The 18772-nt window shown below is 43.1% G+C and overlaps 2 protein-coding genes across 7 annotated transcripts in view; one reads left to right on the plus strand and one right to left on the minus strand.

Annotated features, from left to right (window-relative positions):
- TPK1 (thiamin pyrophosphokinase 1) overlaps window positions 1-18772 on the plus strand; it is a 364520-nt gene that overhangs the window by 307680 nt on the left and 38068 nt on the right. The gene's annotated exons all lie outside the window — the stretch shown is intronic.
- The window catches only part of SEC61G (SEC61 translocon subunit gamma), a 44270-nt gene continuing 43575 nt past the window's right edge, over window positions 18078-18772 (minus strand). For 2 of the 5 annotated variants that reach the window (XM_068152554.1, XM_068152555.1), the window contains exon 5: window positions 18078-18492. The gene's annotated coding sequence lies outside the window, so the exon portion shown is untranslated. The remainder of the gene's footprint in view (window positions 18493-18772) is intronic. The other 3 variants (XR_010989025.1, XM_068152552.1, XM_068152553.1) reach the window with 3 other exon arrangements.

Consider the following 18772-nt stretch of genomic DNA (forward strand, 5'->3'; position numbering starts at 1 on the left):
AATTGCCATGTCTTGTGCTAAACCATGTCCCTTAGTACCACATCTCTGCCTCTTTGAAACACCCCTAGGGATAGGGATTCAACCACCTCCCTGGGAAACCTGTTCCAGTGTTTGAGAACCCTTTCAATCAAGAAGTTGGTTCTAATATCTACCCTAAACACCTCCTGGTGCCCATGATCACGTCCAGGAGGGTTTTGAATCTCTTCAGATAAGTAGACTTCCCAACAGGGCATCCTATTCCAGTGTTCCAGCACCCTCATAGCAGAGCTTTTCCTTTTATTAATAAAACCATATCTAGAAATGCTGCCTTTTTCTTAGAACATATGGTCAACTCTTGGTCATTTTGTAAGTGCCCATCTCTGAAAATAAAGGGGCTGTGTAGATGTGAAAATGGAGTTAAAATCTGTTTTCTGAAAACTCAAGTTTGATATTTGGGCTCCACTTTAACAATCCTTTAACTGTTAGTCATCAGTGTGAGAGCACCTCTGTGTACTCAGGTAACCATTGAGATAATTTCAGTTCTTGGGCAAGGAGTTATTTTGGGCTGAGAATTACTGGAGGGAGTTTTAGGGTTATGACTCATTTGATTCAAGTCTTTGCTCCATCAAATGAGTGTGCTCTGTAGTGCCTGACTGGATTCCATAGAGCAAGACAGAGCGGGGCTGTGGAACTCATTGCCACAGGACACTGTGTGGACCTCAGACATGGGTTCAGGGCAGGGGGGGAGACAAATTAAGGAGGAAGGATCCAATAAACACAACAATACAGTCTCCACCTCCAGAAATTCCTAAACTACAGGTCTTGCACTCCTTGTTGCCCTGTCTTTAAAGTTCTTTCTTAACCATCCATTCTGGACCATTGCCTGTGTCAGTATCCTAATAAAGTAAATCCATGGCTGTTTTTTGTGATCTTTTGACCCACAGAGTCTATAACTCTTTCTTCATGAGAGAGCAGGTGTATTCTTCCTTTGGGGCTTCCCTTCCAAGCTGTTTGTCCTCTGCCCAGCTTAGGAACTCATCTTTTCAGTTTAAATTGTCTTTTCTGAGACAGAGAACTAGAACTATACAACCTCTTGAGAAAGCCTTCCCTCATACAATGCACTGCCTGTACTGTGGCAATAAATTGAAAACATCTAACCTGCCACCTCTGTTGGGTTTTTTTTTAACATCTTTGAGCTCTTTCTAGTACTGTAGAATTGGGCTTCTGTAAAACACAGGTTTGGATTGCTTGCTAAATTGTCAAACTCAGCTGGCAATTGAGTCTGCCTCAGCATTGTAATGGGGTTTGGCTGCAAAGGTTTCAGAGGAGGACTTTTGCTCCTTTTACTTGAAGACCTGCTTCCTCATTGGGGTTTCTAGAGAATCATCAAGTCCAACCTGTCACCCAATACCTCATGACTAACTAAACCATGGCCTCAAGTGCCACGTCCAGTCCCTTTTTGAACACCTCCAGGCACGGGGACTCCACCACCTCCCTGTGCAGGACATTCCAATGGCCAATCACTCTTTCTGGGAAGAACGTTCTCCTCACCTCAAGCCTAAACTTCCCCTGGCACAGCTTAAGACTGTCCTCTTGTTCTGTTGCTGATTGCCTAGGAGAAGAGACCAACCCCCACCTGGCTACAGCCTCCCTTCAGGTAGTTGCAGAGAGCAATAAGGTCTCCCCTGAGCCTCCTCTTCTCCAGGCTAAACAATCCCAGCTCCCTTCAGCCTCTCCTCATAGGACTTGTGCTCGAGGTCTCTCCCCAGCCTCACTGCCCTTCTCTGGACATGTTCAAGAGTCTCTATGTCCTTCTTAAATGGAGGGGCCTTCTTAAATTGAGGTAGCAGATGTGTGGGTGTCAATAGAAATGCCATAGTATGGCGTTTCAAGCACAGAAAACGTTGGTTTACCTTCTTACTCGCCTAAGTTTTCAGAAATTTTACAGAAAACTGTTTGGGTTTGGTTGGTTTTGTTTGCTTTGTTTGTTTGATTGCTTGTTTGTTTTTAACAGAAAACTACAATGAAAGTAGGTTCCCTTCCAGAGGGTGAAGTAAATATGCATAGTGTAATAAGGTATGCAGCTACCAGAGGGGCTAAATGCTTGAGCTGTGAGAATAGGGGTGTAAGTAACTCAAAGCTGTAGCCATATTATGCCTCAGGAAGTTGATCTTTTTATTAAATACTCTTGTTATCAGTGATTGACCACAAATACATTCAGAGCAGCTCACCTGGCAGGTGAAAACTCTACCTTCCTTAAGCCCCTCTTTGAGAAATAATTACAGACTTTGAGTGCTCTGCAAGTTCTTCCCAGTTGTATTTCCTCTGAATTTGAGTTCTCTCCAAATCCACCTCCCAGATTCTCAGAATGCATTGGGTTGTAGAGGACCCTCAAAGGTCATCTTGTCCAACCACTCTGCAGTCATCAGGGACACTTCTAACTGGATCAGGCTGCCCAAGGCCACATCATCTGATCTTGATTGTTTCCAGGAATGGGGCCTCAACCACATCCCTGGACAACCTGTTCCAGAATTTCAGCACTCTCATTGTAAAGAGCTTCCTTCTTATGTCCAGTCTAAATCTACCCCACTCTGGTTTCAAACAATTGCCCCTTCTCCTATCACCACAGACTCTTATAAGAAGTACCTCCCCAGTTTCCTGTGGCCCCCTTCAGATACTAGAAATCCACTATAAGATCTCCTCAGAGCCCTCCCTTCTCCAAGCTGAACAGCCCCAGTTCTTTCAGCATGTCCTTGTAGGAGAGGTGCTCCAGCTCCCTAATCTTTGAGGCCCTCCTCTGGACCTGCTTCAGTAGGTCCTTGTCCCTGTTTTGTTGGGGGTCCCATATCTGGACACAGTCCACCAGGTGAGATCTCACTAGAGCAGGGCAGAGTGGCAGAATCATCTCTTCCATTTGTATAGTTTCTGAATTTGAGTTGTCTTCAAATCCATCCTGTTTGTATCTTCTCTAGTGTACACAATCTCTGCTGGCTCAGAGGGAGTATTTTGGGGCAGGATATAGCCATGAACAAGGCTTCTGTCTAGCTCATGTTGCTTTTAGAGTTGTAGTTTTTTATGTAAATCAATTTGGGGACTGAAACTGCAGATTAGATGTTCCATGGGTACCTTCTTGGCATATTGCATCACTGACTTGAAAGGTAAAACTACAATATAATAGCCACTTGATGGTGCTCTCTAAAGGCTGTAATGTCTCTTTATTTTCCTGCAAATATAGTGGCAGCTGGCAGGAGCATAAGGTTGCAGAATTCTTACCACAGCTGTTATAACTCTGTGGCTTTTATGCTGCTACATAACATTTATGTGCAGGGTGATAGGAAAGGAAGGTGAGTGAAAGGTATTTCCATGATGTAGTAGCAAAATCCATCACTGATGAGTTATATTTTATTCTGGAAGAAGTGCCACTTTGAGGGTTTCATATGATGTTGTAATTTGCAGCTTGATTTGTCTTTCTTCTAATCACAGAAGGATAGGGGTTGGAAGCAACCTCTGAAGATCATCTAGTCCAACACCCCTGTTAGAGCAGATTCACCAGGAGCAAGTTGCACAGCATGGTAGTAGGTGGATTTTTAATAACTCCAAGACATGGAGACTCCACCGTCTCTCTGGGCAGCGTGCCCCAGTGCTCTACCACTCTCCAAAGTCAAGAAGTTCCCCCTATATTTAGATGGAACTTCCTATGTTCAAGTTTGTGCCCATTACTTCTTGTCCTGTTGCTGGGTACCACTGGGAAAAAAACAAAACAAAACAAAACTGGCCACATCTCCCTTCAAGTGTTGATAAGCATTGATATGATGCTCCTTCAATCTTCTCCAGGCTAAACAGTCCCTCAGCCTTTCTTAAGACAGATGTTCTAATCCCCTAATCAGCTTTGTAACCCTTTGCTGTACCCCCTCAAGCAGTTGCCTGTCCTTCTTGACCTGGGTGAAATAACTCAAATCTCAGTAACCTCTCTGTCTTGACCTGCCTTGTCATAAGTTTACATCTACAGCTGTAAAATATTTCAACTTCATATTTAAAAAGGTAATTAAATTATGCTGCAGGAGGCAAAATGTGTTCTTTCTTCACAGTGTTCTAAGAGATCCTATTATTTTAGCACCTTGCTTCCAAGGAACATCAGGTGGACAATGTAATTTGCATCCACATATGTAGCCATCACCATGGAAAAGAAAACCTTCTCTCTTCAGTCTGATTTTTCAATCAGATACTTTAACTAAGTCCTTGCTAAGCCTAATATAAAAAGAAATTGAGTTAATATCCCACAAAGGTTGGTGAATTTTTCCCATATTCTGATCAGAAGATTATGGATATTCATTTTGTGCCTTTGTTTCATTGTTCTTTCTTGGACCTGTGCAGTCTGTTCTCTATATCCTGTGGATATAGACATGCAGAGAGGAATTATATATATAAATTATGTGTGTGTGTTGTGTAGTAGATTCAGATTCTTAGAGGCACTTCATTATTTTAGTAATCAGAGGACTCTACCTTTAGAAAATTAATGTTACATTTTGTGCTTTGAAGTAATGCATGTGTTGTAGCTCACATTGCTGAACTCTGGCAGGAAGTTTGTTCCCCAAACCAAAGCCCCTGAGAGTAAATTGGAATCCAGAAGAAAATTTTTCACAATGAGAAGTCGGGCACTGAAATCCCCTCCCAGGGGAAGCAGTGGATTCCCCTCCATTGGGCAGTGACCATCTCATTTGAACTAGACTATCACCTAGGAAGGTTGGACCAGATGATCCTTGGGGTCCCTTCCAAACTGGTATTCTGTGATTCTGTGAAATACCTAATCATCCTAGGTGACCATCAGAGCAGTGACTGACCTCAAGCACGTACAGTTTCTAGTTTAAAAATGGTGCTTCTGATGTAGCTTTGCTTTTTTGCTCTGTTGCATGAGTTGTGCTATCCGTTTCCCAGCCTGTTCTTTATGCTTCTGTAGCCTAAATCACTCTGTCTCCATACCATTTAGATATAAATATATATCAAAAGATAACTAGTCCATGACTAGAAAGTTACAAATGTGATTTGGCCTCAGTCTCACATCCTGAGTCTTAAAGAAGTGTAGGGAAGCAGCAGGTCCCATGTGGTGAGCAATGGCAGTGCTATGCTTAGCAGAATAATGAAAAGTCTTGGATTTCAGGAATTGAGTTGCCCCTGTTGGAAGAGCGATGTGTTACGAGTGAAGTAGTGAAGTGCAATGAGTGATTTTTTTCCTTTTGTGATAAATTGAAAACAAATTGATGGGAAAAGAGGATGTACAAGCTTCTGCCCCCCCAATCAGTAGTTCAGCTAACATATGGTACTAGCAGGACCTTTCCAAGCTGCTGATTGTGTTGCTTCAGAAAAAGAAAAATCATCTCAGTTGCTTGAAAATGTTTTGTCTTGGAAAGAAAAATGTGCTAAATGATGGTGCTTAGCATTTTAGACCTTCTGTCTTGTCAGATCAAGGTTCACTGGAGCTAGTAGAGGCTGCCAGAGCCTGGAGATGACATTTTAGACTCCATTGTCACTAATCTGGCTGGGAATGGCAATCAGACTGATAATTATGTGGGAACTCCAGACTCTTGGAGGCAAGGCAAAACAGGTTCTTCTCCTCAGAGAATTTTCTTCTTGAACAGCTTCTTGTACCTAACTATTGCAGGTCACCTGATACAAACAGATGATACTTTTTATCAAAGTAAAGCTACTTATTAGTGGAACTGCATTGCTTTGCCTGTTTTAGCTTTGGAACATATACATATTCATTATTCTGTCTGCTCTTGAAAGACTGAGCAATTGGTGATTACAGTAAGATAATTACTAACTGCATCCTGTTCTTCTGAAACTTGGATGAAATGTAGACTGGGGAGCCAGCAGGGAATACTCAGCAAAACTGAACTGTGCTGAATGGATGAGAGTACTGCTATCTGCATTGCACAATCTGACTTTGCAGCACCTTGAGCCAAGATGGTCTTGGGTTTTGTTCAGCACTGGCTGTATGAGACCGTGCTGTGTTCCTTCAAAGTGAGAGCCTGGGCAACAACATTAAATCCATGAGATTGTCTTGTCCTAATATAAGATAATAACATACAACACACTGTGGATATAACAGGGTGAAAAATCTGAAGGAGCAGGTGTTGGACTCTTCTGTATTATAATTTTCTGAACTTTTAATTTACTGTTCTTAATATTTGTTATCATTTTTTTCCATTCAAGGCTTACTCTAACAAGTAATTATGAGGAGAAACTGAGGGAGCTGGGTCTCTTTAGTTTGGAGAAGACTAAGGGGTGGCCTCATTAATGTTTATAAATATGTAAAGGGTGAGTGCCAAGAGGGTAGAGTCAGGCTCTTCTTGGTGATGCCAGTGACAGAACAAGGGGCAATGGGTGGAAGGTGAAGCATAGGAAGTTCCATGTAAACATGAGGAAAACTTTTTTCTCTGTGAGGACAAAGAAACACTGGAACAGACTTCCCAGGGAGGTTATGGAGTCTCCCTCTCTGGAAGATATTCAGCACCCACCTGGATGCGTTCCTGTGTGATCTGGTATAGGTGATCCTGCTCTGGCAGGGGAGTTGGACTAGATGATCTTTTGAGGTCCCTTACAGCCCCTAACATTCTGTGATTCTGTGGAGTCATGGAAAAATCCATTGTTAAAGTAGAAAATTCACACAGGCTTCTTGGAATATGTTTTTTTTGTGAGGCCACACCTTGAGTACTGGGTTCTGGTTTTGGGCCACCACCACAAAAAGGACATTGAGGTGCTGGAGTGTCCCCAGAGAAGGGCAACAAAGGTGGTGAAGGATTTGGGGAACAGGTCTGGTGTGGAGTGGCTAAGGGGAGTGGGGTTCTTTAGTCTGGAAAAGAGGAGGCCGAGGGGAGACCTTCTTGATCTCTCCAACTCCTTGAAAGGTGGTTGGATCCAAGTGAGGGTTGGTCTCTCCTCCCTAGGAACAGTGATAGAATGAGAGGAAATGGACTCAGTCTGTGCCAGTGGAGGTTTAGGTTAGATATTAAGAAAAATCTCTTTACTAAAAGAGTGTTCAGGCAGTGGAACAGGCTGCCCAAGGAGGTGGAGTCACTATCCCTGGAGGTGGAAAAAAACATGTAGATGTGGTACTTTGGGACTTGGTTTAGTGGGCATGGGGGTATTGGGTTGCATGCTTGGACTTGGTGATCTTAAAGGTCTTTTTCCACTGTAGTGATTCTATGTTTTGTTTTGCCATGCATACAGGCAGTCTTTAGGGTTTAGGGAAATGTTTCCCTGGGGAAATATTCCAGCTTACCACAGCTGTCTAGAGTTGGGTGATGGGGAGTGATTCTCACCTTTGAATTTGGTTGGGAATTTACCAAAATTACAAACCAGGAAAAAGAGAATTCTGCTGGATCTCAGTATACCCTTTCCCAGAATTACTCCTAGCTCTGGTTTAAGGTTTTTCTGTCTCCCAAAAGGTTTGAACAGAATGTTTCCAGCTCATGGTTGGCTTTGTATTTTTAATCCCGGAGGGAGTAAATGCATGTGCAAACACAGGTGCAGTGAAATGTTGCCTATTAAAAAGTGAACTCATAAAAACCTCTTCTGAAAGTAATAGACAATCAGCATCTCCTTTTATAGAGGGAAAAAAATCAATTTAAAAAGAAACAACTCTGAATATAATTAAACACTGTAACTCTGGTTTATATGTGTTTAATAGGTATAATAATACTTACCTACTGTATCTCGCAGGAGCCTCTTGAAGTTTAATTAATTAGCATTTATAAAAGCACACTGAAATCCTAAGATGAGAATAAACTCCAGGCACATGGTATTGTTGCTGTTGTTTTATGAGCAATTCTGGGGAAAAACCTGGTACTTCCAGGGATCCAGAAGGCATTTCAGCATTGGATAAAGAACTGGCTTGATGGCCAAAGAGTGCCTTTCAATGGGTCCTTGTCCAAGTGGAGTTCCTCAGGGGTCAGTCCTGGGTCTGGGCTTGTTTAACATCTTTGTTGGCGACATGGACAGTGGCATTGAATGCACTCTCAGCAAGTTTGCTAATGACACCAAGCTGTGTGGTGCAGCAGACAGGCTGGAGGGAAGGGATGCCATCCAGAGGGACCTTGACAGACTGGAGAGGTGGGCCCATGCCAACCTCATGAGGTTCAACAAGACGAAGTACAGGGTCCTGCATCTGGGTGGGTGCAATCCTAAGCACTGATATAGGTGATGTTTTCTCTCTCTGTCTCAGCTACTAAAGCTCAGTGTCTTTTCTTTCCAGCTCCCCCTGGCCCACACCCTAGTCAAATTAATGTGTATGTGACTGCCAGGTGAGCTATCAGTAGATAGAGCTGACCTATCAGGTTCACAACAATCTTATCTTTTGTGGAACATTCCACAGGGTCTTTTCACCATCCCCTCCCTGGGCAACTGTTGTCTGGGTGAGGAGCAAAGGTGATTTTATCTTTGTTGATTTACATCAAGAGAGACAAGATTTAGTCTCTTACAGCTGGGCAGTGACTGGCTTGACAGCAGCCCTGAGGAAAAGGACTTGGGGGTGCAGGTGGATGAAAAGCTCAAAATGAGTCACCAGTGTGCACTTGCAGCCTGTGAAGCAGACCGTATCCTGGGCTGCATCAAGAGAAGTGTGGCCAGCATGTTGAGGAAGGTGATTCTCCCTCTCTACACTGCTGTCATGAGACCCCATCTGGAGTACTGTTTCCAGTTCTGGAGCCTCTATTACAGGAGGGATCTGGACGTGCTGGGATGTGTCCAGAGAAGGGCCACAAGAATGATCAGAGGGCTGGAGCACCTCTCCTGTGAGGACAGGCTGAGAGAGTTGGGGTTGTTCAGTTTGGAGAAGGCTCTGAGGAGACCCTATTGTAGCCTTCCAGTATCTGAAGGGGGCCTACAAGAAAGCTGGAGAGGGACTTTTAAGGGTGTAAGGTAGTGATAGGATTAGAGGGGATGGATCCAAGCTAGAGGAGGGTAGATTTAGATTAGACATTAGGAAGAAGTTCTTAACCATGAGGGCAGTGAGACACTGGAACAGGCTGCCGAGGGAGGTGGTGGAAGCCTCATTGCTGGAAATTTTTAAGGCCAGGCTGGTTATGGCTCTGGGCAACCTGATTTAGTGCGAGGTGTCCCTGCCCATGGCAGGGGGGTTGGAACTAGATGATCTTTGAGGTCCCTTCCAACCCTAACAATTTTATGATTCTATGATTCCATCATAATTTTGCTTTCACATAAAGTTAGTTTCTTGATATTTTCAGTTTATTTTCCTTCTAATTTTTTTTTTAGGCTGTTTTTTGCCTAAATCCCAAACCAGGTATTTAAAGCAGCTTTTAATGTTAGGTAAATACTATTCCTTATTTTTTTATTATTATTATTTCCTTCAGAATGGAAAGGCATAAGTCAGAAGTGCTTAAATAACTTACATCCTATCTCAATGACAGCATTAACATGAACTATGCAGTATAATGGTGTTCAAAGCAACTTAGACTGGATGTTGCAAGAAACTTCTTCACTGAAAGGGTTCTCAGCCACTGGAACAGGCTCCCCAGGAAGGTGCTTGAGTCCCCATCCCTGGAGGTGTTTCAAAGAGGCAGAAGTGTGGTGCTGGGGAACACAGTTTATGTTCAGAGTTACTGGGGTTAGAGAATGATTGGACTCCTAAAGGTCTTTTCCAACTAAAGCAATCCTATGATTCTTAACTTGGACTGTTGAAAGTCTTCTGATGGGCCTCAGTAGTTTAGATTTCCTCATGACAGCAAGTGAGACCATCAGCATGTTGGGCTTTGAAAGAGAGTTTTGCAGGAGAAATAATCAAAAAGCTGCAGAGCCTCAGTCTTCAGTGGGAGTGGCGAGTTGAGGAGTGACATGGGACTCCAGAAAGGGTGGCATCATTAAGTGTTTTAAGGATGAGCTATTAATGAGGTCTGAAATTAGATCACATCTTAGCTAGAGAATCTGAAACCTTTCTCTCTGTGTGTAGGGGAGAGGGGCAGAGATGTCGTAGGGACTCACCTAGGAGTAGACAAGTATATTTGCTCTTGTTTGGGATAGATGCTCATTTTCCTTTGGGTGCACATTTGTGATGAAATACTTTTAAACCCAGGAAATCTTTAAGGGACCTATATTCCTCCCCCTCCTCTCTCCCCCCACCTTTATAAGTTACATTAGAAAAAGGCAGTTACTGGATTAGGTTATATTGAGGGTTATTGTTCCATAAGTTAAATCAGACCTACTTTGTTTTGTTTTTAAACTGACATAGGTACCTTTTAATCTTGTTCTATTATGGTTGCCACTGCACTGACAGTTTCAGGTAAACATCTTCAAAGAAAGAACTCCTTTAATGGTACTGACAGGTAATTTGTGTCACAGGGCTGGAGTCTGAGGCAGGTGGAAGGACTTATCCCTTGAAGAAGGAATGGGTGGGTAGCTCTTCCAATTCAGGAAATGCTCTAATAGCTCATAATATTTATTATGAGTTATGGAGGACCTTTCACTTTTAAGCAACAGTCTCTTCAATCCTGGCTTTTCCTCCTGCCTCTCTGAGAGTTCTGAAATGGAGGAGGACACAGGCTTCATTATGTACAAAGTGTTTAACATTCCTGACAGTTTATGATCTGATGTCAGCATGAATATCTATTGCTGTGGATATCCACTGCCTGTGTTCTGGATAGTTTTTCCAATATTCCATCTGGATTTGACCTCATAAGAGAAAGGGGTGGGTTATTATACTTCATTAAAGGTTTTAATTATATTTTAGATTAGAAACATCATTATCCACTGGATAGGGAGCTGTGCTAGGAATCATTAGACTCAGGCATTTTCTGAGGTTTTGCTGGGTAGCCCAGAGCCACATCAAGCATGCTTCTCTGTGCTTCATTTTCCTCATTTGAAGAAAAAAAGAGAAATGCCACTGACATCCTTTAAGTGCTTCGAGATCTACTGATGTCAGGGTCTGTACAAAAGCTAATGGTGCTGGTGTTACTTCTGACTGGGTCACTGGATGCAACAGAAGACTGAACTCACAGAAATCACAGAATGCTAGGGGTTGAAAGGGACCTCTGAAGATTGAGTCCAACCCCCCTGCCAAAGCAAGATCACCTAAAGCAGATCACACAGGAACATATGCAGGCAGGCCTTTAAAGTCTCCAGAGGTTCAACCACCTCTCTGAGCAGCCTATTCCAATGCTTTGACACTGTCAAAGTGAAGAAGTTTAGATGGAACTTCCTATGTTCAAGTTTATGCCTATTATCTCTCATTACTTCTGTTCTCATCTTCTGTCCTGGTTCCTTGGGTAGTTTGTTCAGGACTGGGACAATCATGTGGTTTTTCTACGGTGCCCAGCACAATGAAATCTGAAGGCAATGACTGGTATCGCACTGGAAATGAAAGCGGAACTTAGTAAGTTGATGGGCTGGTTACGTTAATAGCCTGTAACAGGATGGTTGTGTTAATAGCCTGTAAATCCCTCCTGCACAGAGCTGGGCTGTCCTTCGCTTTGTGAGCTCTTCTATTTGTGCTATCTTGATCTTGCATGGTTTTCTCTTTATATGGAATGCAAACTGTTGATTTTTTTTTGGCAAGCTGGGATGCTGTGAGACTAAATGCGGCAGCCATTGTTTGGTTTGTGATGTATTTTGGCTCCACTGGTTTCCTAAAGCTGGCCAAACAGTGTTTGTTTCTCTGTTTGTCTTGCTGTATTTACAAGCTCCTTCACCTTTTCAAGTAAACTTCTTTAAGATTTTGTAATCAAACCACAGACAGCTAACTTGTTCTGTATTTAATCTACTGGGCAGGTTGCCCAGGGAGGTGGTTGAGGTCCCATCCCTGGAGATATTCAAGGTGAGGCTTGACAGGGTTCTGGACAACCTGGTCTAGTTGAGGATGTCCCTGCTCACTGCAAAGGTGATTGGACTAGATGACCTTTAGAGGTTGCTTTCAATCCCAACCATTTTATGATTCTGCTGTGTTTGCCTGTTCTGTACTTCAAATTATGTGCCATTTAGATTCTAGAGTGGGGGGGGGGGCATTTGCATTGCATGCATTAGGATGTAGTTTTGGCTTTAGATCTCTAAGAAACAGGCTGTTTCTGTTGTTTAATAAGTACTTAGATTCACAGGTTGTATTGGGTTGGAAGGGACCCTGAGAGGTTATTATGTCCAACACCCCTGCAGTCAGCAGGGACACTTCCAACTACATCAGTGTGCCCAGGGCTACATCAAGTCTGATCTTGAATGTCTCCAGGGATTGGGCCTCCACCACATCCCTGGGCTACCTGTTCCAGTATTTCACCACTTTAATTGTAAATAACTTCTTCCTTAGGTCCAACCTAAATCTACCCTGCTCCAGTTTCAGACCATTGCCCCTCATCTTATCACTACAAGCCCTTCTAAACAGTCCTTCCCCAGCCTTCCTGCATGTCCCCTTCAAATATTGGAATGAATCTCTGAGGTCTCCTTGGAGCCCGCTGTTCTCCAGGTTAAACAACCCCAGTTCATTCAGCCTGTCTTCATAGGAGAGGTGATCATTACCTTTGCAGCACTACTTAAAAACAGGGCTGCTGAACAAGTAGAGGGCTTGCCTGGCTCTGGTCTCTGCTTTACCCTGAGTCTTTGAAATTCCTGTTATAACCACATTTTTTTCTGAGGTGAAAGGACCTATAAATATATCAGGGTCTTTGAAGATATGTTGTCCTATGCCAGTCAAAAGGATAAAGACATACTACCCTTACTGCTAAAAATAATTGGAGAGGAGCCAGTGAGGAGCCAATTTAGAGAAATTATTGCAGTGAGATAGATCCTCACATAATTGATACTTGGTATGGACAGATTTATGCAGGTAGCTGTTACAATCCCATTAAATACTTAGCTGAAGCACTTAGCTCTGTCACTTTTATGGGCACAGTTTTGCACACCCTTCCCACGGTTATCAGAGCTGTGCATTTTTGGTTGTTTGTTGGTTTGGTTTTTTTTAATCCTTCCTGTGACTTCCTGCATTGCAGAAAACTCCCCCTTTGAAAGTCCCAGCAGCTTCCTTCATGCTCATGGTAGACAGCTTGCAGCGACATGGTCTTCACATGGGACCAAGCATCTTTTTCTTGTCCCTTTGGTGGTGCTTCCCCCTTCCATCTGGGCAGATCTGTTTGTTTGGGTTTTTTGCCTCTCTTCCTGCCAGAAACATACTGCATAGCTAATATACTGTGTTCAAAAAAAAACAAAAGCTAAATTTGCTTTTTTGAATACAAACCCTTATCTCTTACCAAACATCGATCTCCAACTACTGCCTTATGTCCCCCCACAGCTATTCTCTGTTTGAAGATTCTTCATCATGTGTTGGACAGATGGCACAATCAGTGGGTTGTATCAGAGCATTAAAAAAAAAAAAAAGGAAATTCTTTCTTGCTGCTTCCACCCAGACTGTTTTGAATTCAGTGAGATGCAACAGCTGTAATGCAGGGTTTCAATGACAACTCTGAACATGGTGGTAGGAAGGGTGTTTCATTTGAAAGCAGGAAAAAAATATGCAGGAAAATGGCATTGCAAAAGAAGTACAAAGGGCTTCAGCAGAGCTGTGAAGGTTGCAAGGTTAAGAACCTGAGGTTTTGGAGTTGTTTATTCTCCCGGCTGCCTCAGATCACAGGTGGGTCTCTGTTTGCAGCTGCTCTTACAAACAATACAGCACTGGGTTTCCTTCTGTTAAACACTTCTTAAGACTGCTCTATCATTTGCTATTAAATGCCTGGTGCTTAGGGAAGCCTCACTAGAGCATCAAAGATGCTTGTGGTTTTGGTAAGAAAGACAGAAAAAGCAGTATTAGTAATCATAGAATGGTTTGGGTTCAAAGGGACCTTAAAGATCATCTAGTTCCAAGCTCCCTGCCATGGGCAGGGACACCTTCCACTAGACCAGGTTGCTCAAGGCTTCATCCAATCTGGCCTTGAACACCTCCAGGGAGGTGATATCCATGACCTCCTTGGGCAACCTGATCCAGTGTCTCACCACCCTGATGTAAAGAATAAATAACCCATGTGTTTGCTGAGGGCAGCCCTAGATTTTTGTATTGGGCATCTCTTGTGCCTGACCACTATCAGCTCTGCAGGCATGAAATTTGGGTTTAATATCAAAGAACCCAAAATATTTGTTAACTTTTAGATTATATCAAAAAGCATAGATCCTGTGGTTTAGCCCTCATCCAGTGCAAGGCCTTGGAGTCTTTTCTTTAAATGCCTTCCTTTCCCTCCCATCCCTATGATTCCTGCCGCAAGAGAGGTGGTCCTAATGCAGCTTCTGTTATGGATCTCCGCTTCCCACATGGAAGATGCTGACTGCATAAGCTGACAGTGTGCACAGTGAATATGGTCTTGACAGGAGATTGGAAGAAAGATGAGGGTCTCTACAGAGCTGGCAAGGAGCTGTGCTGTGGGGATAAGGGTGGTTGGAGTCAAGAGAAAGGAGGCACTAAGGGAGGTCCTGTCTTCTGACTGTCAGATGAGTGGTCCTGGAAGACCCTTGACTGCTGCTCATCTTCAGGTTATTCCTGGGACCATAGCACAAAGCTTCTCACTTTATGTCCTTCTGACCTTCATGTTCTCTGGTTGTATCATGACAGCAGAATTGCTTCTGTAACACGGATTTAAGGTGCTTTTATTCCCAGAAACTGACTTTCTAAGCTAATCTGACGTCTCTGCCCAGGTAAACTTGAGTTATCTGAGAAGGTACCCGCAGCTAATACAGGGAATTACACTAAAATAACTGTGCCAGTTGAAATTCATCTTCTATTTAAACCTGAATAATTTTTTCACATTAGCAAGTTGTAAAAGAGAGGAAGTTTTTAATTTAATCTTTTACCAGGGGAAAGTGAGAGAGCAGCCTAGGAACAGCCATTCTCCCCATTCTTTCTCTTGTTGCAGTACTCAATTTTCTACCTGGAACTGTGTGGGAGGCAGTTTGCATTGTGGGACAGGCTTGATATTTCTGCTAAATGATCACCAGATACATGATTGTGCTGATATTTAGTTGTCACCTTTTAGGTTCAATAGTTCAACAAGTCAGTGTGACAGATGAGGTGGCTGTTGCATCTCAGAGCTGTTCAGGTAGCATTTACTTTGTCTCACTCCGTGCACTTCTTCAAGTCTCTCTTTGTAACTGGTGATTAGAGAGGAAAAGGAAAGGGTTGTGCATCTGTGGACACATCCTGGCAAAGGCAGGAAGTCCCACCAGATATCCTTGACTCAGGTTTGGACCACAGACATGCACACTAACCTGTGCAGTAATGTGATGTTGTGTGAAGTTAATGCCACAGCTTACTGAGACATGGTATTCCAGAGCACTGTGAGAAACATCAGCCAGCAGTTTACAACTTGCTATTCATTGCAATGGCTGTATCTGCCTACACTATTATTCATTTCCAAAGTAATTATTATTGCACTCCTGGACAGTTAGTTAAGTTTCTGTAAAATTCTACTACATCAGAAACAGGGGAACTTGCCCTTTCCCAGCACCTTCAGCAACCACTGACACTGTTTTTGTCTTGCACTGTGAATTTTATTATACTTCTTTCCCCTAACAACACAAAGCAGTGAACAGCTGGCCAGCTGCAGAAGTCTTTGTGCAACCAGAGAAGGTTGGGAAGGGGAGGGAGTCTGGTTGAGAATTGCTTGCCAGCTTTACTGCAGAATTACGATTAAAACATTTTGTTGAGAATGCAATATATGTGCATATGAGTCAGCAAAACAACTTGGGCTGCCTTCTGTTTGATAGAATCATAGCATGGCTTGAGTTGGAGGGGACCTTAAAGATCATCTAGTTCCAATCCCCTGACGTGGGTAGGGACATCTCCTACTAGACCAAGTTGCTCAAAGCCTCATCCAGCCTAGTTTTAAACACTTGCAGGGATGAGGCATCCCCAGCCTCTCTGGGCAACCCATCCCAGTGTCTCATCACCCTCATAGTAAAGAACTTCTTCCTAATGTCCAATCTAAATTTTCCCTGCTCTAGTTCCAAATCATAGCCCCTTGTCCTGTCACAGCAAGCCCTTATAAGAAGTCCCTCTCCAGCTTTCTTGTAGCCCCTCTTCAGACACTGGAAGGCTGATGTAAGGTCTCCCCTGAGACTTCTCTTCTCCAGGCTGAACAGACCCAAATCCCTCAGCCTGTCCTTGCAGGAGAGATGCTTCAGTCCTCTGATGATGTTTGTGGCTCTCCTCTGGACTGTCTTCAACAGATCTGTGTCCTTCTTGTACTATGGGCTTCCAAACTGGACACAGTACTCCAGCTGAGGTTTCACAAGAGCAGAACAGAGAGGCCCAGGTGCAGGAGCTTGCATTTAGCCTTTTTGAGCTTCATGAGGTTGGCATGGGCCCACCTCTCCAGCCTATGAAGGTGCCTCTGGACCTTGACATCCCCTCCCTCCAGCATGTCACATGCACCACATTTGCTGTCTCAGTCCTATTGCCCATGTCACCAACAAAGATGTTAAACAGAACTGGTTGCAGTACTGATCCCTGAGGGACCTCACTCATCACAGGTCTTCATTTGTACATGGAGCCTTTAATCACAACTCTTTAAGAGCAGCCATCCAGCCAATTCCTTTTCTACCTAGTGGTCCATCCATCAAATCTGTGTCCTTCCAATTTGAAGGCCAGGGTGTCATGCAGGACAGTAGCAAATGCTGTGCACAAGTCCAGGGAAGGTGGACTCCCCTGTGTGTTCAGCATACTGGTTCTTAAATGTGGCATTTAGTGTAATAACTCTCACTTGTAGAATACTAATCTAATACTTTTAACCCTTTCTCCTCCTGTTGCATTCTAAATGAGCTCCCACTGCAACCCCAGAGGCGGGGATTTGATTTACATCTTCCTCTGCCCAGCACTGATCCCACATCATTTCTGGTGGACCTGCCCTGGGTGGGAAATGGAATGAACAAATGGAAATGCTGATTCTACCAGAGAAGCTCATAATTCCTAATGCAGGAGAAACTCAAGGGCTCTCTGGAAAGTGAAGTCATGCTTTTTATTAATAGTTCTTCAATACACAGCTCCTGAACCATCAGTAGCTCTTTGGATAGATGTAAATCAGCAGCTGTAGTTTGTTACTCAAAGTATTACCAGCTGCTTTTGGCAGCACTTGGGACATTTTGATGATGTGTATATGATTGGATGGGATGCCACTGCATCCTTGCCTTCACAGCAGGGGATTTGGGGATCCATGCTTGCACACATCATCCATTACAGTTTGGACATAGGTACCTCAGACTTATAACAGTTACTGCATTTCTCTCAAATTATAACTAGGAAAATACATAGGAAATAAAACATTTACAAGGGGAGAAGGGACAAGGGATTAAGGGATAAATTGCCTGTCCACAGCAGTGCCGTTAGGAAAATGTAGATGTCCGTGCTGTGATTAATCTTGCCAAACATGAGAGGTCTGCAGCTAGCTATTCACTGTGTCTCCTTTTATGCTCAGTAGATGAGTGGGCAGTTTGAGAGTATCATTTATTTGATTTGCTTCAGATGTTTACCTTAAGATGAGTCACATCCCTAATACCACTACAGCTTTAGGGCATTGTAGGTGTTTGCATGGATCTCACTCCCATTTCCTCTCCTGAGTGGAATATTTTTCAGAAGTACTTTATGAATTGCCATCATTCTTACTTCTGTTTATTTTCTGAGGATTTTCATTGTGGGTACAAATGTGCCCCTTTGGAAGTTCAAACTTCAGAGAGGTGGTTGTTTTTTTTTTTTTCCCCTCTCCAAGGTCAAAATGCTTCATCCTTGTGTCCCCTGCAGCATTGGAAATTGGCTTTGTGAGGAGCAGTTGCTATCTCACACCTTTTCTGATCTCTAAAGATGACCGTTGCTGAGCTGACAAACTCCTTAATGTTTTCTTAAAGCAATTGACTTGTTTCCTAAAGTGTTTTATTAATAATTGGTGCAACTCAGAAACCTGAAAAATGAGGGCGGTTGTGGCATTTTCACGCTGGCAAAGATACAGCACTTGCTTTGCTGTGTTTTTACTGGCTGTAAATCAGAACATTTAATCAAGAGCCTTTATAATAAATTTTAAAGGTCACTTCTGCAAAAGCAAAAAAAAATTCCAACAAGACAACGTGGACTTTAGTGCTCTGCTTCTTTATTTTTTCTAATTTTTTTTTTCTTTAGAACAGAAGGCCAATTAATTGCCCAAGCTTAATAGCAGCCCTGCTTAGACTTCCCTCTGTTCTGAAATCGCTGCTGTGGTGTGTTTGGAGTAGTCAGTAAAGCTGGCAAGCATTGTGAAATCCAGTTCTGAATTCAGAAGACTTGGACATCCTGAAATCTGCAGGAAAAGGTTGGAAAAATACTTACAGAATTGACATGAAAAGTGCAGAGGGAAGTGATCTTTGGTGATTCCCAACTTCTTTTAACCTCCTTTTCTTCTTTACTCTGTGGTGTTGCCCCATTGTGTGATCTTTCATCTCTGGTTGGTAGGTTCTTTTGGATTTTGGTTTTTTTGTTTGGTCTGATCCAGGGCATAATGCAAGCGAGCACTACAACAGGGAGTTAAGAATTAATTCAGTCATCTGACTGTTAGCACCTTCCTCATTTTCAGCTTCACTGGAAAATAATGAACATCATTTGGTGCCCTGCTCCACCTCCTTAGGGAGGGGAAGAATGGTCCTGTAAGCTACAGTAATTTGTTTCTGTTCTCTGAAACTCAGTCTCTAGCAAGTTTACAATTGAAAATGTAAAACTGGATGTAAGGTGTCATGGCTTTGATCTTTGACAAGCCTCTCTACTTCCAAATGATCAACATTGTCAGCTCCTCTC

The sequence above is a fragment of the Melanerpes formicivorus genome, unplaced genomic scaffold (genome assembly GCF_026170545.1).
Source record: "Melanerpes formicivorus ecotype bairdi unplaced genomic scaffold, bMelFor1.0.p_v2 SCAF_24, whole genome shotgun sequence".
Classification (NCBI taxonomy): domain Eukaryota; kingdom Metazoa; phylum Chordata; class Aves; order Piciformes; family Picidae; genus Melanerpes; species Melanerpes formicivorus.